Source organism: Procambarus clarkii, chromosome 49, assembly GCF_040958095.1.
Source record: "Procambarus clarkii isolate CNS0578487 chromosome 49, FALCON_Pclarkii_2.0, whole genome shotgun sequence".
Taxonomy (NCBI): domain Eukaryota; kingdom Metazoa; phylum Arthropoda; class Malacostraca; order Decapoda; family Cambaridae; genus Procambarus; species Procambarus clarkii.
This window is the reverse complement of record NC_091198.1, coordinates 10169347-10190833: the sequence shown is the minus strand read 5'-3', so window position 1 is coordinate 10190833 and position 21487 is coordinate 10169347. Positions and strand designations below refer to the sequence as shown.

The window sequence follows — 21487 nt, the reverse complement described above, 5'->3', positions numbered from 1 at the left end:
TCTGTGTGTAAATTTTGAGCATATCGTGGGCCAGTGGTTTAAGGCGTGTGTGTGTGTAGGAATACCTAAGGTGAAGGTTCGAATCCTTCACATGACTCCAATTGATTTCCTCATTGATAACAATTGTGTAACTAGCTTCACAAGTTGGTCACTTGCTTAGCTAAATGAACTAATGGGTTCAGTTCCTGTGTGTGCCTCTGTAACCCTTTCCACCACCCCCACACGGGATGGGTATGGGGTGCATAATAAAGGTATAATGATCATTGATTAATCACGTTAATATAAGTTCTTTATGCGCGCTGCTTTCGTCTTTGTAACCATCTTCCCTACACACTAACACAACACGATTGGACACAACGATTGTGTCCAATCGTTGTGTCCAATCGTTGTGTCCAGGCGTTGTGTCCAATCGTTGTGTCCAATCGTTGTGTCCAGGCGTTGTGTCCAGGCGTTGTGTCCAATCGTTGTGTCCAATCGTTGTGTCCAATCGTTGTGTCCAATCGTTGTGTCCAGGCGTTGTGTCCAATCGTTGTTTCCAATCGTTGTGTCCAATCGTTGTGTCCAATCGTTGTGTCCAGGCGTTGTGTCCAATCGTTGTTTCCAATCGTTGTGTCCAATCGTTGTGTCCAATCGTTGTGTCCAGGCGTTGTGTCCAGGCGTTGTATCCAATCGTTGTGTTCAGTCGGACAGATATATTTGTGTTTAGTTTTGCCATGTATCTACGCGGGATAATTTTTTCCGTCATGATCTATACATGTTTGGCGTAAAAATTTCTGGGTGAAATTTTACCTGAGCATTACTGAGGAATAATCCGCCAGTTAAGATTGTTAAGATGTTTTAAGTATGATTTAAATGAAGTTTTTTGTAAGAGTTGAATGAAGCTGAATTGTATGCACTTCTACTCTGTCTCTGAAAATGTTGACAGGCTCAGCGAAACGCATCTCTATAATCATTAAGCCATTATAAAATTGTAAAATGATAATTGGAAAGTAAATTTTTAAATTTTGCCCTCAAGAGAAGAATAAAATAAATATATATAGAAGATTAATGCTAAAATCGTTGATCTCTCGCTTTTTCGCAATTTTAATGTCATTAAATATTTAACGATATTAAAAAGTGACATAAAATATAAAATTATATCATTTAATTATTAAATTATTAATTAATTATTAATTAATTATTAAATTATTAAATTATTAATTACTTAAATATCATTATATTATATCATTTAAAAAAATATTAAATTTGTTTATAAATCTCATTATTATTTGTATTATTTCTGCAAAACTAAAAAAAAATAAAAATACATTCCTAAACCAACCAAAGTTATCGAGTCATGAATTCCATTGGTAGCATGAAGCGGAGTCCATCTCTGACGTTCATCTCCCTGGCTCAGCGCGTCAGCACTCTGAGACGAGGACATTACCAAACCGACACACACACACGGATATATATCCCACAAAGCTCTTGCTGTGTATTATTCTTAGCGCTGAGCATCCGGACATTTCCATAATTCTGACTCCTCCGCAGGCGGCCGACCCCCAGACGGGGCCCTCTCACGTTCCTCGCGGGGCCCATTTGTCCCCGCCGGCGTGGGGAGTAGTGTGGAGGCTTCTGCTAATTCAAGCTCCGTCGAGGTGGGTGGGTGTGTGTGTGTGTGTGTGTGTGTGTGTGTGTGGGTGTGTGTGTCTGTGTGTGGGTGGGTGTGTGTGTGTAGATGGGAGATGTCATCACCGGTAATAACAATATAAGGGAAATAGATAGTTCATTCTGTAAGTAATAATGTTATGGACAGTCTTGACTGGTAAGCATCACAGCAGCTAGGATGCACAGACCCCTAGAATGCACAGACCCTAGGATGCACAGACCCCTAGAATGCACAGACCTTAGGATGCACAGACTCCTAAGAAGCACAGATCACACTATACTCACATAGATGTATTCACCGGCAAGAAAAAAGTTCGTTCCAACTTATTAGACTTCGCTTAATCAATAGTGCCAGGCTGAAAAAGCCTTGAACATACAAGTCCCGAGATATGAGCCTGATCATGGAGCCGTTTAAGTCCATAGTATACCCAGAAGCTAGATATAATCCGAATGAAGGAATCGTACAAGATTTTAACTCAGCAGTTAGGGCCGAGGATACGTCCATTAAGTTACATACATAATGATGGATTTAAAGATAAGAGATAGTACATACAATACCTAAAGCCACTAGTACGCATAGCGTTTCGGGCAAAACGGGATATCATGGGTGGATATCAAGGATGGGATATCAGTGGCATTTATAAACCCCCTGCAAGAGCGACAGGCCTTGTAAACAGTTTTAAAACATCGAAATGGGATTAGGGATAGCAACGTGATAACCACATTGATTGCTATCGAGTCCTGCCATTAAAGTCACCTGTGAGGATTTCTGCCAATACCAGCCACTTACCCTCACCCAGCAAGGCCTGGCAGCTGAGTGGACAGCGCTTCGGATTCGTAGTCCTGAGGTTCCGGGTTCGATCCCCGGTGGAGGCGGAGACAAATGGGCAAAATGTTTCTTTGACCATGATGCCCCTGTTATCTAGCAGTAAATAGGTACCTGGGAGTTAGTCAGCTGCTACGGGCTGCTTCCTAGGGGAGGGGGTGTAACAAAATGGAGGCCTGGTCGAGGACCGGGCCGCAGGGACGCTAAGCCACGAAATCATCTCAAGATAATCCCAAGATAAGACTACGGTGGGATCCCCTCAGGCACCCTGTATCCATCCACCACCAAAGTTATGTTACAACTCTGAAAAAGACACAAACACAGTTCATGTAAGTGCTAAAAAACTCACTAAATTCTGTATCCACCATAAGAATGAAGTGAATTTCCAAGACGACCCAAAAAAAACAGACTGAATTAAAATATTTTGCGACATTTATCAGGTGTAAGGACTGCTTGCATATACAGCTAATTTTATGCACTACCTGTGTCAATTAAAAATATATAGATGCCAGAATCCATATCTCTTCGAATCTTAAACTGACGGAGAATGCTCGAATGCTTGTCCTAGTGAAGTCTGGTTATCCGGATTGCGTCTATAATTCCCAGTGGGTGGTATCCGGACGCTGGTGGTATCCGGACGCTGGTGGTATCCGGACGCTGGTGGTATCCGGACGCTGGTGGTATCCGGACGCTGGTGGTATCCGGACGCTGGTGGTATCCGGACGCTGGTGGGTGATAGCATGAACTGCTCTTGGTAAACAAACTTCCTTATGGATGAAAGTCTGAATACTGAATCTCGCTCAAATGAGGAGCATATGAAATCGCTTTTTTTTATTAATACATGAGGTACATCTGAATGGTGGGGTACAGATAAAGAGGATTATCAGACACATGCAGATTATACTTAAAAGGAATGTTGAGTTTAATGAGATTGTAGGCATTGTTGCTCAGCCATTTATCATATAAGGAGTGAGTTGGTATGTCGGCACCAGTCAAAAGGGTGTTAACAGCACTAAATAATTTGTCTCTGAGCAATGCAGGAGATGTAGGGTCTCTCATATATGAAATCGCTTTTTTTTTTTTATTAACACATTAGGTACATCTGCATTAGTGCAGCTGCCCTAGACTATATGAAGTGGAGTACAGTGTGTCAAAAAAGCTAACTAGGTTATGCTAAGAAATCCCCATCACACAGGATGGTTAGTCATACAGAGGCATGTGATAAGCGGTCTGCACTGGCAGACTCCGGATGCATTTTGAGGATATCATCAACACAAGATTGAATAAGGTAGCAGTGGTAATACAAGTCCCCATCTCGCAGGATAGTTAGTCATACAGAGCCATGTGTTTAATAGCCTGCACTGGCAAATTTTGGGTATACTGTGAGGATATCTTCAAGAATACGAGAGTGAATAAAGTAATTGCAAAGCTCCAGGTACCTCATGCCAACTGGTCTGAAAGGTCTAATAACTGGGCATTCAGTGATGTAGTGCGGGAGATCGTGCCGTAGTTCCTGCTCACAGAGTTTGCACCTGGAGTGCTCAGGATTGGGAGACCCGTCACCTGCAGCCACCTGCCACAGGTAACGGTAACCCAACCTGATCCTTGCAACCACTGTGTCGCACAGTCTAGTGGACGTTTTGTGCTGTCCATAGATGTAGGTTTCAGATCTGAACAAATCATAGCTTTTTATACTAGTACTTTCAGGTCGTTGGGAGTCAGTAAGTTCTTTCCTATCAGATCTGAATGTTTGGACCAATACAGTTTTGACAGTAGAGATGGGGATACCTAGATCTAAGTTATAAATCGCTGGGGGATGCATTATATAAAACTCTGGGGATCTAGAACATCCCATTTCATTTATGATAAGGATATGTGGAATGTATCCGACAGAGGTTTGGAGATCTGTTGATATTGCACCTGACATGTGACAATGAAAACCGGACAATTTTGTTATGAATCCTGCAGACCGGATGATTAACCAACTATCCCAAGGCAGGACTTCGACGTCGACCAGGGAGGCCTGGACGACGACCGGGCCGCGGGGTCGCTAATCCCCGAAATCACCTCAAGATAACCTCAGCTTAGCCCGTGCTCGGGTCGGACTAGAGCGCAACATTGCTGTCTCAGTGTTTGACAATTGATGTAAATTGACTTTGTCGTTTGAGGTGCATGAGCGTAAATATGATGTTTATGAATGTTGAATGTTGTCCTTAACACAGAAAAAAGTCCGGATAAAATATTTCACCCGTGAATCCTTACAATCAAAATTAATTTATTTGCCCTTTTTTCCCTGTCGTTGACATACCTGGAGCTATGACCTCGTAGTAACCATCCTCCGAAAAAGGACGAATCTTAACAGTACGAACGACAGATATCTTCAAGGTAAGCTCCAGGTCTTCACCTGTGATAACGTTCCACTTGCCAACAGCCTTTGGGGTCAAGCTCGTGTTATCCAACTATGGCTATCATATGACACACGCTGGCAAAAGGAAACTGACCTTTCAAAACAAAGCAATCACTGCCTGGAAACGGCACATTACCATCGGATATCGGGCTCACCATAGCCTGTGCTACTTGGACAATTTTGTTCTAGGCAGTGACTCTTAAACAACAACAACATACCATAGGATCTCAGGCCACATTCTTCCCTTCCAGCACTACTGTCTTAAGTTCTTATGTTATTAATTAATATTCCTCGTGTTCTGAATCTAATTACATTTCCTTTATTAGTACAATTATTGAGAAAATCACCTGGAGTTGCGAGGCGATTCGAACCCGCAACCAAGAGACACACTGTCTCAGCCTCTACCACTGTACCACCCTGACCAGTAATATAATGGGGGTATAGCCTGGTACAGTGGTAGATGTTGCTGCTGGCAATGCCTTTGTCGCGGGTTCGAGTCGCCTCACAGCTCCAGTGGATTTTAGCATTGGATTGTATCATACTAACATCACGTTAGTTGTATTTCTTTGTTTTCATACAGTTAACAAATTGTATTTCTGAGAAGAAGTACATAGTGTGTATCTACACTATACGGGGTTTACTTATTGGGGTTAGACTTGTTACACACACACACACACACACACACACACACACACACACACACACACACACACACACACACACACACACACACACACACACACACACACCAAAATGAGCCACAGAGACATTAGAAAGAACTTTTCAGTGTCAGAGTAGTTAGTAAATGGAATGCATTAGGCAGTGATGTGGTGGAGGCTGACTCCATACACAGTTTCACATGTAAATATGACAGAGCCCAGTAGGCTCAGGAATCTGTACACCAGTTGATTGACGGTTGAGAGGCGGGACCAAAGACCTCAACCCCCCGCAAGCACAAATAGGTGAATACATACACACACACATACACCACACACACACACACACACACACACACACACACACACACACACACACACACACACACACACACACACACACACTGTAATAAGTACACACAAACACACAGGATACCCCAAGGTCCCAGTGGCGCAATCGGTTAGCGCGCGGTACTTATACGACAGTGTCTGAGCCATGCCGAGGTTGTGAGTTCGAGCCTCACCTGGGACATTCCTTTAAGGTGATCCGTGACGCGCTAATTAGCACCTCACAACTAACCGGTGAGTGAGTGATCGATCACAGGTTCGATCCTCCGCCGATTTGGACACGTTGATGTGTCTGCTGGAAATAGTTGCAACCAGTTGAATGAACGTTCATTCCACTTTATATCCAGTAGGATCTTGTTCCCTTCGGGAATTCAAACTACAAACAGCATTTTTAGTAGTTTCAAAGCGTTATATGACAGAGTGCTGGGAAGACGGGACACCACGAGCGTAGCTCTCATCCTGTAACTTAGGTAATTACACTTAGGTAATTACACACACACACACACACAGTACCACACTCGTGTGTATGCAGGTGGCATAAAATACATCGCCAAATCTCGCCAATCTCCATGAAAATCATGCCATTTTGTCCCCCCCCCCCTGCTAGTTATGCATAAATCAGAGGCCACCGACCCTCGTTAACAAGGACTGGACTGCCACGTAGCATCCCCGGTGATGAACAAGCCATTAAGGTCCAGATATTTAGCTTTACAAGTGTAAACAATTTTATAGAGTCGGACGACCATGTCGGTACGAAGGACATCGTCGTAATAGTGGTGGTAGGGACAATATTACTGGTGGTCAACAATGCTGGAACCTCTAACACAATCCTATATATATATAACCCACTTTCCCGCTATTAATACATTGACCTTAACTTCTCCCAAGACCCAATACAAACAGCTCCATGTGGAAAAATATATATATTATGCATTTTTAGGCCAAATGTTGTATATGTATTTTCTGTTATAGGCCTATGAGAGGTTAACAAGGCTGTTGGTGTATGGTTTCTGCAGCTTTAGCTGATGTGGCGGGCCACATCCCTGGCCTAATATTACTTGCGCTATTATGTCTCTTATAATTACAATTGAGAAAATTAGTATCGGAGCCATGAGAAGGATTCGAACCCACACTCTTGGGTGCGCTCCCAAGTACACGTCTTAGACCACTACACTACGACATGGTCAAGAGTACTGCAACTTGGGATTCAACTGAATCATCTAAAGGTTTTTTTTTTGCAGGCTTCCACTGAAGCCCAATTAGGGTTCTCAGGCATTTTGACCGACCCAACCCACTCTGGCGAGGGTCCAGGAGCCCAGGCTGGGCTTCCCAGCACCTAGCCACTCTCTCCCAGCACCTAGCCACTCTCTCCGAGCATCTAGCCACTCTCTCCTAGCATCTAGCCACTCTCTCCCAGCACCTAGCCACTCTCTCCCAGCACCTAGCCACTCTCCCAGCATCGTAAGTGCGTTATCATCACTACCTAATTCATCCTTAAGTAAAGAAGCAGTCACCCCAAGAAAGGAAAATTCATCAAAACAAAATATGTCAATCAAGAAAGACAATATTTGTGTTGACGTTTTTGCAACACTGTGTTGTCTTGGGGGTGGGGGTTGAGTGGGGCTTTTCAGTAACACTGGGCAATGGGGTGGGACAGCTGTGGAGTGGGGCTACAACTCACGAAGGGCTTGTGTGTGAGTGTATATATTGCAAGCTCGACCTTACCTGCAGCTGCCGGGTTCCGCCCCCCGGCGCAGTTTGTAGTGGGAATTAATAATAAGACCTTTTGCCTGATGTCTCGTGTGCTCGCAACCGGTGTTTGTGTGTGTGGCCATCCGTCGCGTGTGTGTGTTTGTCACTATTTCACCCTTAAAACCATATATATATATATATATATATATATATATATATATATATATATATATATATATATATATATATATATATATATATATATATATATTATTAAATATGACCGAAAAAGTAAGATTAATAATTTTAACACGAATTTTCTCAATCTTTCGTACATTATGCTTCACTGTTGGAGGTAAATCAAAAATCACTTCTCCAAAATTCATTTTTATTTCTAGTCTGACGCGACACGGGCGCGTTTCGTAAAACTTATTACATTTTCAAAGACTTCACAAATACACAACTGATTAGAACTTGCGTTTCCCTGATTTTATATCTACATTTGAGTGAGGTGGGAAGGGTGATGTGGCATTACATTTGAGTGAGGTGGGAAGGATGATGTGGCATTAACACAAGACAGAACACTAGAGGATATTAATAGGGTATTAAAAGTATCAACACAAGACAGAACAGAAACAATGGGTATTGAATAGAAGTGTTTGTAGAAAGCCTATTGGTCCATATTTCTTGATGCTTCTATATTGGAGCGGAGTCTTGAGGTGGGTAGAATATAGTTGTGCAATAATTGGCTGTTGATTGCTGGTGTTGACTTCTTGATGTGTAGTGCCTCGCAAACGTCAAGCCGCCTGCTATCGCTGTATCTATCGATGATTTCTGTGTTGTTTACTAGGATTTCTATGGCGATGGTTTGGTTATGGGAAGAGATTATATGTTCCTTAATGGAGCCCTGTTGTTTATGCATCGTTAAACGCCTAGAAAGAGATGTTGTTGTCTTGCCTATATACTGGGTTTTTTGGAGCTTACAGTCCCCAAGTGGGCATTTGAAGGCATAGACGACGTTAGTCTCTTTTAAAGCGTTCTGTTTCGTGTCTGGAGAGTTTCTCATGAGTAGGCTGGCCGTTTTTCTGGTTTTATAGTAAATCGTCAGTTGTATCCTCTGATTTTTGTCTGTAGGGATAACGTTTCTATTAACAATATCTTTCAGGACCCTTTCCTCTGTTTTATGAGCTGTGGAAAAGAAGTTCCTGTAAAATAGTCTAATAGGGGGTATAGGTGTTGTGTTAGTTGTCTCTTCATTGTCATATATATATATATATATATATATATATGACAATGTCAGACCACGGACATTCCTTCTGAAGATGTATTTAATATACGAAAGTACTTAAGGAAATTCCTGTTTCATTTTCCTCCGAGGTCTGACATTGTCACATTCTTAATCACGTGTTTATTTTCGTGATATACATACATATATATATATATATATATATATATATATATATATATATATATATATATATATATATATATATATATATATATAATATACATACATATATATCGGGTTGAAACTACTGACGGTTTTGGCCTCTACCACCTCTTCCTCAGTAAGCTTGTTCCAACCGTCTACCACTCTGTTCGTAAAAGAAAACTTTCTAATATTTTATCGGCACCTTTGTTTCCTTAGCTTGAATCCGAGTCCTCTTGTTCGTGAAGTTGCTGGTTTTAGGAATTCCTCTTTTGTCAATTTAATCGATTCCTGTGAGTATTTTGTAAGTGGTGATCATATCTCCTTTTTTTCCTTCTATCTTCTAGTTTTGGCATGGTTAACGCCTCCAGTCTCTCCTCGTAACTCTTGCTTTTCAGTTCCGGAAGCCATTTTGTAGTAGGCCTTTGACACATTTTCCAGTTTCTTTATGTTCTTCTTGGGATTTGGGCACCATCAACTGCTGCATATTCCAATTTTGGTGTGACAAAAGCCATGATTTTTAGTATTTCACCATCCTTATAATTAAAAACAAGTCTAAAGTGTGTGTGTGTGTGTGCGTACGTGCGAATTTAGCCATGCCTAGGTGCGCCAAAATCAGCTGTCCTCTCACAAGGAAACAAACGGATCGTGCCAAGATCCGTTACCTTCTCACAGGCAAAGGAACAGAACGTGGCTTCTCGACTCGGGTCTCCAAGACTTGACCCTCAGAGTCGCCACACCTGCGTCTATGCATCATCAATTCTCATGCTAGCGAGCCCCACCTGCAATATCAAACTCTTCCCCCTCTCCATGATCCCTCTATTGCAACAGGTAATGGTGAAGAAGATGCTTTTGATGGTGACGGATGCCTGAAAGTGGATGTGATGGTGTGATGGCTTGAGGTGGATGGTACGTGATAGTGGTGGTAGATGCTTGTTATGGTGAGTTAGAATGGTGGTGATAGCCAGTATGACTACAGTACTTGGAAGGGATATGAGGACAAGGAGCTGGGATATGAAGACGAGGAGCTGGGATATGAGGACAAGGAGCTGAGATAGGACGAGGAGCTGGGATATGAAGACGAGGAGCTGGGATATGAAGACGAGGAGCTGGGATATGAAGACGAGGAGCTGGGATATGAAGACGAGGAGCTGGGATATGAAGACGAGGAGCTGGGATATGAAGACGAGGAGCTGGGATATGAAGACGAGGAGCTGGGATATGAAGACGAGGAGCTGGGATATAAAGACAAGGAGCTGGGATATGAGGACGAGGAGCTGGGATATAAGGACAAGGAGCTGGGATATAAAGACAAGGAGCTGGGATATGAGGACAAGGAACTGGAATATGAGGACAAGGAGCTGGAATATGAGGACAAGGAGCTGGAATATGAGGACAAAGAGCTGGGATATGAGGACAAGGAGCTGGGATATGAGGACAAGGAGCTGGAATATGAATGGTGGTGATAGATGCTAGAAATGGGGGACTTGGGATGGTGGTACTCTCGACAACATAGTTACTAAAAGTACTTTCATTTTAGAAGGACGGACTGTACTTGTGCAGCTGCCCTAGACTATATGAAGGGGAGTAGTGTCAAGAACCATCAACATGTTGATGAATATCCCCATCACACAGGATGGTTAGTCATTCAGGGACATATGATCAGTAGTTTGCACTGGCAAACTCTAGGTGCATTATGAGGATATCATCAAGAACACGAGAGGTAATAAAGCTCCAGCTATCTCATTGCAGCAAGTGTGAATGGTCTAAATAACTGGGCATTCGGTGATGTAGTGTGGGAGATCATGCCGCAGTTCCTGCTCACAGAGTTTGCAACTGGAGTGCTCAGGATTGGGAGACCCGTCACCTGTAGCCACCTGCCACAGGTAACGGTAACCCAACCTGATCCTGGCAACCACTGTGTCGCACAGTCTGGTGGAGAATTGGTGGTGATAGGTGTAGCGATGTTGATGTTAGTGATGACAAAAGATAACGCACATTATGCGTGTTTTAAACACTCATATCGTGTATTGTAGCGCTAAATAGACCATTGATGTTGGTGGTGATTTCTGTGTTTTGTCGACGTGAAACTAATCGTCCAATGACCACAAGACATCAATACTGGATTTGAACAGAGCGGGACCGACTAACTTCATCATGGGGGGGCCTGATGGCTGAGTGGACAGAACTCGCGATTCGTAGTCCTAAGATTCCGGGTTCAATCCCCGTCGGAGGCGAAAACAAATGGGCAGATTTTCTTTTACCCTGATTACCCCCCCCCCTGTTCACCAAGCAGTAAAATAGGTACCTGGGAGTTAGACAGCTGCTACGGCCTGCTTCCTGGAGATGTGTAACAAAAAAAGGAGACCTGGTTGAGGACCGGGCCGCGGGGACCGAGGACCTCAAGATGACCCCCTGGGGATCGTCCCCCCCCCCTCCAAGCTACATCACACCAAGTCCAACCCAAGGTCAAGTTCAAGTATGTTTATTGAGAGATCGCCCCCCCCCCCCAAGCTACATCACACCAAGTCCAATCCAAGGTCAAGTTCAAGTATGTTTATTGAGAGAAGAAAAAATACATCTCAAAGGGATAGAGTAGACTCTTTTAACCCTGTCGTAGCTCAGACGATTAAGGCAGTGTCTGGGATGCTCCCGGACGCAGGTTCGAATCCTCGTCACGGCCCTTGTGGATTTGTTGTGGATAGAGTAGCTTAGGCTATTTCTACCCCCCCCCCCCTCCCCATCCTTACCAAGTCCTTTGGTCATGTTCAAACAGCAACAACAATTGTGTCATGTTTGATACGCGTGTTGCTCGGTCTCTCGAGACTAGTGGTCTCCTGGTTGACCAGATGCCGCCGAGGGAGGACTGACACCCGCCGTTTACCCGCAAGACCAACCCATGGCTCCCTTCAGTGCTCTGGCACAGGGGAAAAAAATCTGACTATGGCAGGCTGACGAAGGAGTCAGCAGTGTGGTTGATCAGGTATCCTTTTTTTGGGGCGAGTTGTATCAAGTCTTCAGTGTAACGCTGAACACTGTAGGGAGGGAAGGGAACTATCAGGAGAAAGTACCAGGACACTACGACTATATAGCTCTGGGAAGGAAACTATCAGGAGAAAACGCCAAGCCATTAAGACTATATAACACTGGGAAGGGAACTATCAGGGGAAAGCGCCAAGCCATTACGACTATATAGCACTGGGAAGGGAACTATCAGGGGAAAACGCCAAGCCATTAAGACTATATAGCACTGAGAAGGAAACTATCAGGGGAAAACGCCAAGCCATTAAGACTATATAGCACTGAGAAGGGAACTATCAGGGGAAAGCGCCAAGCCATTACGACTATATAGCACTGGGAAGGGAACTATCAGGGGAAAGCGCCAAGCCATTACGACTATATAACACTGGGAAGGGAACTATCAGGGGAAAGCGCCAAGCCATTACGATTATATAGCACTGGGAAGGGGGTCAAGATAAGGATTTGGGATGGGACGGAGGGAGGGGGAAGGAATGGTGGCCACAATCACTTGGACGGTCTGGGGGGATTGAACGCCGACCTGCATGAAAGCGAGACCGTCGCTCTATACCGTCCAGCCCAAGTGGTTGGGCAGGGAGGGAAGTTAGTGGATGGAGGGCTGGAGAAGGAGGGAAAGGGAGTGGAGGGAGGGAAGAGGGTGAGGGAAGGGGGGGGGGAAGGAAGGAAGGGAGAGGGAGAGAACAATGATCAACCCCCCCCCCCCACACCGGAGTAACTCGCCGAACAAACCCGAGCGCTGTGATTGAGGGCCGAATTAATCAGCTGAGTAATTTCAAAGAACAGGTGATCAATGATCCATGGTAAGTAAGAGATTAATCAGATTACGATCAGGCCACGTTTAATCAGTGACGCTCAGGGCCTAGAGATGCCCATCAGGAGGTAGTGAAGCAGGAATCCCCACTTTACCTCACTGGTTCCTCAAGTATTAAATTCTAGCTATATATATATATATATATATATATATATATATATATATATATATATATATATATATATTATTAAATATGACCGAAAAAGTAAGATTAATAATTCTAACACGAATTTTCTCAATCTTTCGTACATTACGCTTCACTGTTGGAGGTAAATAAAAAATCACTTCTCCAAAATTCATTTTTATTTCTAGTCTGACGCGACACGGGCGCGTTTCGTAAAACTTATTACATTTTCAAAGACTTCACAAATACACAACTGATTAGAACTTACGTATCTCTGATTTTATATCTACATTTGAGTGAGGTGGGAGGGGTGATGTGGCATTAACACAAGACAGAACAAGAGGGGATATTAATAGGGTATTAAAAGTATCAACACAAGACAGAACAGAAACAATGGGTATTGAATAGAAGTGTTTGTAGAAAGCCTATTGGTCCATATTTCTTGATGCTTCTATATTGGAGCGGAGTCTTGAGGTGGGTAGAATATAGTTGTGCAATAATTGGCTGTTGATTGCTGGTGTTGACTTCTTGATGTGTAGTGCCTCGCAAACGTCAAGCCGCCTGCTATCGCTGTATCTATCGATGATTTCTGTGTTGTTTACTAGGATTTCTCTGGCGATGGTTTGGTTATGGGAAGAGATTATATGTTCCTTAATGGAGCCCTGTTGCTTATGCATCGTTAAACGCCTAGAAAGAGATGTTGTTGTCTTGCCTATATACTGGGTTTTTTGGAGCTTACAGTCCCCAAGTGGGCATTTGAAGGCATAGACGACGTTAGTCTCTTTTAAAGCGTTCTGTTTTGTGTCTGGAGAGTTTCTCATGAGTAGGCTGGCCGTTTTTCTGGTTTTATAGTAAATCGTCAGTTGTATCCTCTGATTTTTGTCTGTAGGGATAACGTTTCTATTAACAATATCTTTCAGGACCCTTTCCTCCGTTTTATGAGCTGTGGAAAAGAAGTTCCTGTAAAATAGTCTAATAGGGGGTATAGGTGTTGTGTTAGTTGTCTCTTCAGAGGTTGCATGGCTTTTCACTTTCCTTCTTATGATGTCTTCGATGAAACCATTGGAGAAGCCGTTATTGACTAGGACCTGCCTTACCCTACAGAGTTCTTCGTCGACTTGCTTCCATTCTGAGCTGTGGCTGAGAGCACGGTCGACGTATGCGTTAACAACACTCCTCTTGTACCTGTCAGGGCAGTCGCTGTTGGCATTTAGGCACATTCCTATGTTTGTTTCCTTAGTGTAGACTGCAGTGTGGAAACCTCCGCCCTTTTCCATGACTGTTACATCTAGAAAAGGCAGCTTCCCATCCTTTTCCGTCTCGTAAGTGAAACGCAGCACGGAACTCTACTCAAATGCCTCCTTCAGCTCCTGCAGATGTCTGACATCAGGTACCTGTGTAAAAATGTCGTCAACATACCTGCAGTATATGGCCGGTTTCAAGTTCATGTCGACTAAGACTTTTTGCTCGATGGTACCCATGTAGAAGTTTGCAAACAGGACACCTAGGGGAGAACCCATGGCGACCCCATCTACTTGCTTATACATGTGCCCATCTGGGCTCAAGAAGGGTGCCTCTTTAGTACAAGCTTGGAGTAGTTTCCTCAGAATACTTTCTGGCATGTCAAGAGGAGTACAGGCTGGATCACGATACACTCTGTCGGCTATCATTCCGATTGTCTCGTCCACAGGTACGTTGGTAAACAGCGATTCTACGTCCAACGAGGCTCTTATCCCTGTGGCCCGTGTGCCCCGCAGTAAGTCCACAAATTCCTTTGGAGACTTCAGGCTGAAGGCGCAAGGAACATAAGGAGTCAGCAGGCCGTTGAGTCGCTTCGCCAGTCTGTACGTGGGTGTGGGTATCTGGCTAATGATTGGCCGAAGTGGGTTTCCAGGCTTGTGCGTCTTGACATTTCCATACGCATATCCAGGTTTATATTCCCCAATGATCTTTGGCAGGTGGAGTCCGGATTTCTTGGCGTTCACAGTTTCGATCAGTTTGTTGACCTTTGCTTTTAATTCGGCTGTAGTGTCCTTCGTTACCCTTTGGAACTTAGTTTGGTCAGAGAGTATGATGTTCATTTTCGCCAGATATTCGTCTTTTTTAAGAATGACATATATTGGCGACTTGTCACCTCTCCTGACAACTATCTCCTTGTTCTCACGAAGGCTTTTAGCTGCCGCTTTAAGCTCGGGGGACAGTATGGTGCTTCTGTAGTTGCCTCGATTCTTTCCTCCTTCTGCAATAAGTTCTGCTTGTAAGGTATCTTTGGTAGTGACCTTCTTTTGTGTCTCGAGGTCGAATATGTCGTCCAACAGAATTTCCAACTCTACTTTCCGGGCCATTTCACTCGGTCTGGACATAACATGACAGTTTATGCCCAGATTTAGGAGAGTGACTTGGTCCTCAGTGAGGTTAATTCCTGCAAGGAATATATATATATATATATATATATATATATATATATATATATATATATATATATATATATATATATATATATATATATATATATATATATATATTAGTATATTTTGGTAGCAGTCTTTCCTGTAGACATATATTATTAAATATGACCGAAAAAGTAAGATTAATAATTCTAACACGAATTTTCTCAATCTTTCGTACATTACGCTTCACTGTTGGAGGTAAATAAAAAATCACTTCTCCAAAATTCATTTTTATTTCTAGTCTGACGCGACACGGGCGCGTTTCGTAAAACTTATTACATTTTCAAAGACTTCACAAATACACAACTGATTAGAACGTATCTCTGATTTTATATCTACATTTGAGTGAGGTGGTAAGGGTGATGTGGCATTAACACAAGACAGAACAGGAGGGGATATTAATAGGGTATTAAAAGTATCAACACAAGACAGAACAGAAACAATGGGTATTGAATAGAAGTGTTTGTAGAAAGCCTATTGGTCCATATTTCTTGATGCTTCTATATTGGAGCGGAGTCTTGAGGTGGGTAGAATATAGTTGTGCAGCCAATTATTGCACAACTATATTCTACCCACCTCAAGACTCCGCTCCAATATAGAAGCATCAAGAAATATGGACCAATAGGCTTTCTACAAACACTTCTATTCAATACCCATTGTTTCTGTTCTGTCTTGTGTTGATACTTTTAATACCCTATTAATATCCCCTCCTGTTCTGTCTTGTGTTAATGCCACATCACCCTTACCACCTCACTCAAATGTAGATATAAAATCAGAGATACGTTCTAATCAGTTGTGTATTTGTGAAGTCTTTGAAAATGTAATAAGTTTTACGAAACGCGCCCGTGTCGCGTCAGACTAGAAATAAAAATGAATTTTGGAGAAGTGGTTTTTGATTTACCTCCAACAGTGAAGCGTAATGTACGAAAGATTGAGAAAATTCGTGTTAGAATTATTAATCTTACTTTTTCGGTCATATTTAATAATATATATATATATATATATATATATATATATATATATATATATATATATATATATATATATATATATATATCCAAAACAGGGAACGGGAGGCGCTTGATACCGTCTTGAGGTTATCTTGAGATGATTTCGGGGTTTAGAGTCCCCGCGGCCCAGTCCTCGACCAGGCCGACATTTTGTTACACATCCCCAGGAAGCAGCTCTGTAACAGCTGTCTAACTCCCAGGTACCTATTTACTGCTAGGTAACAGGGGCATCAGGGTGTAAGAAACATTTTGTACATTTGTCTCCACCTCCACCGGGGATCGATCCCTGAACGTCAGGACTACGAATCCGAAGCGCTGTCCACCCAGCTGTCAGGCGCCCTGACATCTGGGTGGGGTATTTTAGTATACCATACGTATACCATAGGTATACTAAAATTGTCATTTAAGTAGTGTCAATCCAACCAAGCATAATTAGGTATGATTATTATGCCTGACTAGAGCGTAATGAATGTATTTTGCCAAAGAGTACATCATACATAACTATATATATATATATATATATATATATATATATATATATATATATATATATGTATATATATATATATATATATATATATATATATATATATATATATATATATATATATATATATATTATATAGTTACATACTATATAATCTACATCATACATAATGACGCTCAATTCAACAGTACTAATGTAACTAGCGATGTATTTTTCATACATTCGTATCCCCCTCCCCCCCCCCCCCGTGTATATATCAACGAGCGCTTACACTAGAGAACCAACGTTAATTGGTAATAAAAAGGAAAAATGTTAAATTACCAGTTACCTTCTAGACTGATGTTAAGAATGAGATTTATACCATCAAGATTCCTTCGCTTCTGTAATGGTTATGTATTTGAATTTATCGAGTACAGTTTCCTGCTGAAGCCTGGCGGGTCGAGCGTGTGTGGAGAGCTATACTTTTGTAATGGATTAGTGTCAATTTATGTTACATGAATCATGATGAAAATAGGATTTTTTTTTTTTAGTGATTGCGTCATTACTGCAGGTAAAGATATTAAAATTTCGAAAGGTAAGGTAATTAGTAGGAATAGGGTTAGGTAATTATGAGGAATATGGTTAGGTAATTACGAGGATAGTGTATCAAGCCAGTATGACTACAGTACTTGGAAGGGATATGAGGACAAGGAGCTGGGATATGAGGACAAGGAGCTGGGATATGGGGACAAGGAGCTGGGATATGAGGACAAGGAGCTGGGATATGGGGACAAGGAGCTGGGATATGAGGACAAGGAGCTGGGATATGGGGACAAGGAGCTGGGATATGAGGACAAGGAGCTGGGATATGAGGACAAGGAGCTGGGATATGAGGACAAGGAGCTGGGATATGAGGACAAGGAGCTGGGATATGAGGACAAGGAGCTGGGATATGAGGACAAGGAGCTGGGATATGAGGACAAGGAGCTGGGATATGAGGACAAGGAGCTGGGATATGAGGACAAGGAGCTGGGATATGAGGACAAGGAGCTGGGATATGAGGACAAGGAGCCGGAATATGAGGACAAGGAGCTGGAATATGGGGACAAGGAGCCGGGATATGGGGACAAGGAGCCGGGATATGGGGACAAGAAGCTGAAATATGATTACAAAAAACTGCATAAGGACGAAAAGATGCTCGATCACTAGGGCTATCGGGAATCGAACGTCGACCTTGCAAGAAGCACGGCCGTCGCCCTACGACCCTTTCCCCCCCTCCCCAAATGATTAGCTAAAGTTATTAGGAATATAAAGCAAAAATCTCCATTATCATCTCAAGAAATCTATAGGATTCTGATTCCTCACTGGTACCGCCAACACAGTCATATATTTATTCATACATGTATAAATACATTCACTCATTGTGTAATTACCCGAGCTTCACAACACACCCCGTGAAGAATTCGAACGATATTCGAACCCCTAAGTTGAGTTCTTGTTCCTTGGCAGCAGATGGCGATGGGTGATACCCATGAATGGGGGGCAGGAAGGGGGGAGTGGGGGGTGGGGGGGGTTGTGTCACAGGTGGGGGGGGGAGGAGCTGTCTGGAAGTGTTGCTGGTCGTCCAGCCAACACCGACAATTATTGAGCAGAGCCTGTTGGGCACACACCGGTCACGGCTGGTGACAGTACGACCCGCGAGAGCTCTTTACAAAATGCGTTAATGCGGGTGTAATGCTTTGTATCAGATGGTGGTGTAATTACCACCAGTATTGACGAGGGGGGGGGGGAAGGGAGGGGTGGTGGAGCGGTCTGCCAGACCATGGTGGGGGGGGGGGGAAGGGAGGGGTGGTGGAGCGGTCTGCCAGACCATGGTGGGGGGGGGGGCGGGGGTTTGTGTTAATTATGTTTTTCAAGGGTTTGCAACTTGTCTGAACTACCAGCGCATGACGTGCGAGCAATGGTCTGCGCTCAGCGCATGATTTGCGAGTATTGGTCTACGCTCAGCGCATGACATACGAACAATGGTCTACGCACCACCACATGACTTACGAACAATGGTCTACGCACCACCACATGACTTACGAACAATGGTCTACGCACCACCACATGACTTACGAACAATGGTCTACGCACCACCACATGACTTACGAACAATGGTCTACGCACCACCACATGACTTACGAACAATGGTCTACGCACCACCACATGACTTACGAACAATGGTCTACGCACCACCACATGACTTACGAACAATGGTCTGCGCTCAGCGCATGACTTACGAACAATGGTCTACGCTCAGCGCATGACTTGCGAACAATGGTCTACGCACCACCACATGACTTACGAATACATGAACATGTTCACCAGTAACACAGCCACATCAATATTATAGGTGCACGATAGAGCACGACACTGCAACTATCGTCCTCTGTCACACCACACATGCTCCTTTATGTTTTAGCATTTAAGAAGCACCATTTTCTTAACCTCCCTATTTCCCCCCACCGGCGGTCAGCACCTTTCTTCCCGGGTCACACAAAACCTTCCCACCCTCCCCCAAAAACATCTCCCATTATTCAACATTTTTCCACCGTGATTGAATTTTGAAGGGAGCTGGTGGCTGGTCAATTTGATTACTGTGGTAATATATTCATCCCGTTCAGACCCCCATGGCACTGTCCCCCTCAGTTGACCGAGCGATGAGCGGCCAAAGTGTTCACCATCTTCATCTGTTCTCGTGTAACTGGGGGCCTTCTCAATCGAGTTACCCCTATAACACGGATGACCGTCTCTCAGAACATATACAGATAGCGGTATGGGATGCAATATATATGTGTGTGTGTGTGTCTGTGTGTGTATCATGCGATTGCCCCCTGCCTTGTGGAGTCGAAACACACACACACACTCGAAGTGTATATTTGGAATCGAGTTGTGAAATAGGGTGTGGGGAGATGGGCCGTGGGGGAGGAGGGAGGGATCCAAAAATGGGACAGACTGAAGCCCCCGACAGCCAACCTACGCCACGGACCTGTCGACTAGGGAGATGGATCACCAGGGCGGTGGCCAAGCCGCCCTGAAAAGCGCGCACACACACTATGTCGAGGGAGGGAGCTGATGGATGCAGAGGGGGCAAAGGGGGAGACGAGAGAGAGACAGAGAGAGAGAATGCAGAGGAAAGATGGGAGGAAATGGGGAAAAGATAACTAGCAACAAGAGAGTGAATGCCTGAGGGCAGTTTAGGTGTTGAAGCGAAGCTTTGATGGTCTTTAGTAGCAAATGAAAACTTGGTGAAAATTTTGATTGATGTCTAGCAGAGGAGAGCTGGACGAGGCGTGTGGGTGGTCATGGGAGTAGAGCAGGAACCAGGGGAGGAAGAGGACTAGAGGAACCAGGGGAGGAGGAGGAAGACTAGAGGAACCAGAGGAGGAGGAGGAAGACTAGAGGAACCAGAGGAGGAGGAAGTCTAGAGGAACCAGAGGAGGAGGAAGACTAGAGGAGCCAGAGGACAAGGAAGAAGAGAAAGAATCTTTACACTGTATACATGTTTCTCTTCCAGTAGATAAACGACATATGAGATTAAGAAACAAGTAGTGTATTGTGAGGACTAATAATGAACAGCAGCTCCTCTATGACTGTAATATCTCCATAACTCAAGACAATTATGTATACACGACAAGACCTACCATTAATGTATAATAATTAACTGTAAATACATACAACTATTGAAATGGAACAACCCCTGTAACTAGCTGACATTCTAATTATAAGGCTTGCAGGATAGATGTAATTGCTAGGGAAATAATCTCCGTTGAGGTCTGATAAAGACTTGTTGTAGTCTCGGTAATTCTTTTTTGCGCTATCGCTCACAAGATAAGTATGGGTGCACAGTGAACTAGCGGCCTCCGGCGGCCACAGTTATCAGGACGAGTCAGAGAGGAAACTGGCCGAGAGCAGCAAGGGCTCAGACACACAAGATAGAATGTGCAAACTATTGGCAGAAAATTAATATGAATATTAAAAGGAAATTTTGTTATCTTGACTCCCATCCCCCCTCACACACACACACACACACACACACACACACACACACACACACACACACACACGCACACACACACACACACACACACACACACACACACACACACACACACACACACGCACACACACACACACACACACACACACACACACGCACACACACACACACACACGCACACACACACACACACACACACACACACACACGCACACACACACACACACACACACACACACACACACACACACACACGCACACACACACACACACACACACACACACACACACACACACACACACACACGCACACACACACACACACACACACACACACACACACACACATCCGGAACAAACACACACACGCACACACACATCCGGAACAAACACACACACGCACACCAAACCTATCTCCTGAAGCCCACATAAAAAGAATAACATCTGCGGTGTATGCAAGGCTGGCTAACATCAGAACAGCCTTTAGAAACCTGTGTAAGGAATTAATCAGAACCTTGTTTTACACACATGTAAGACCAG

General features: G+C 43.7%; 1 protein-coding gene and 1 non-coding gene across 2 annotated transcripts in view; both read left to right on the top strand.

The window, feature by feature from the left end:
- LOC123763305 (general transcription factor 3C polypeptide 3) overlaps positions 1-21487 on the top strand; it is a 627296-nt gene that overhangs the window by 369833 nt on the left and 235976 nt on the right. The gene's annotated exons all lie outside the window — the stretch shown is intronic.
- TRNAI-UAU (transfer RNA isoleucine (anticodon UAU)) lies at positions 5979-6068 on the top strand. The gene is given in 2 exon segments: positions 5979-6016; positions 6033-6068. It is a non-coding gene; the product is annotated as a tRNA-Ile (tRNA).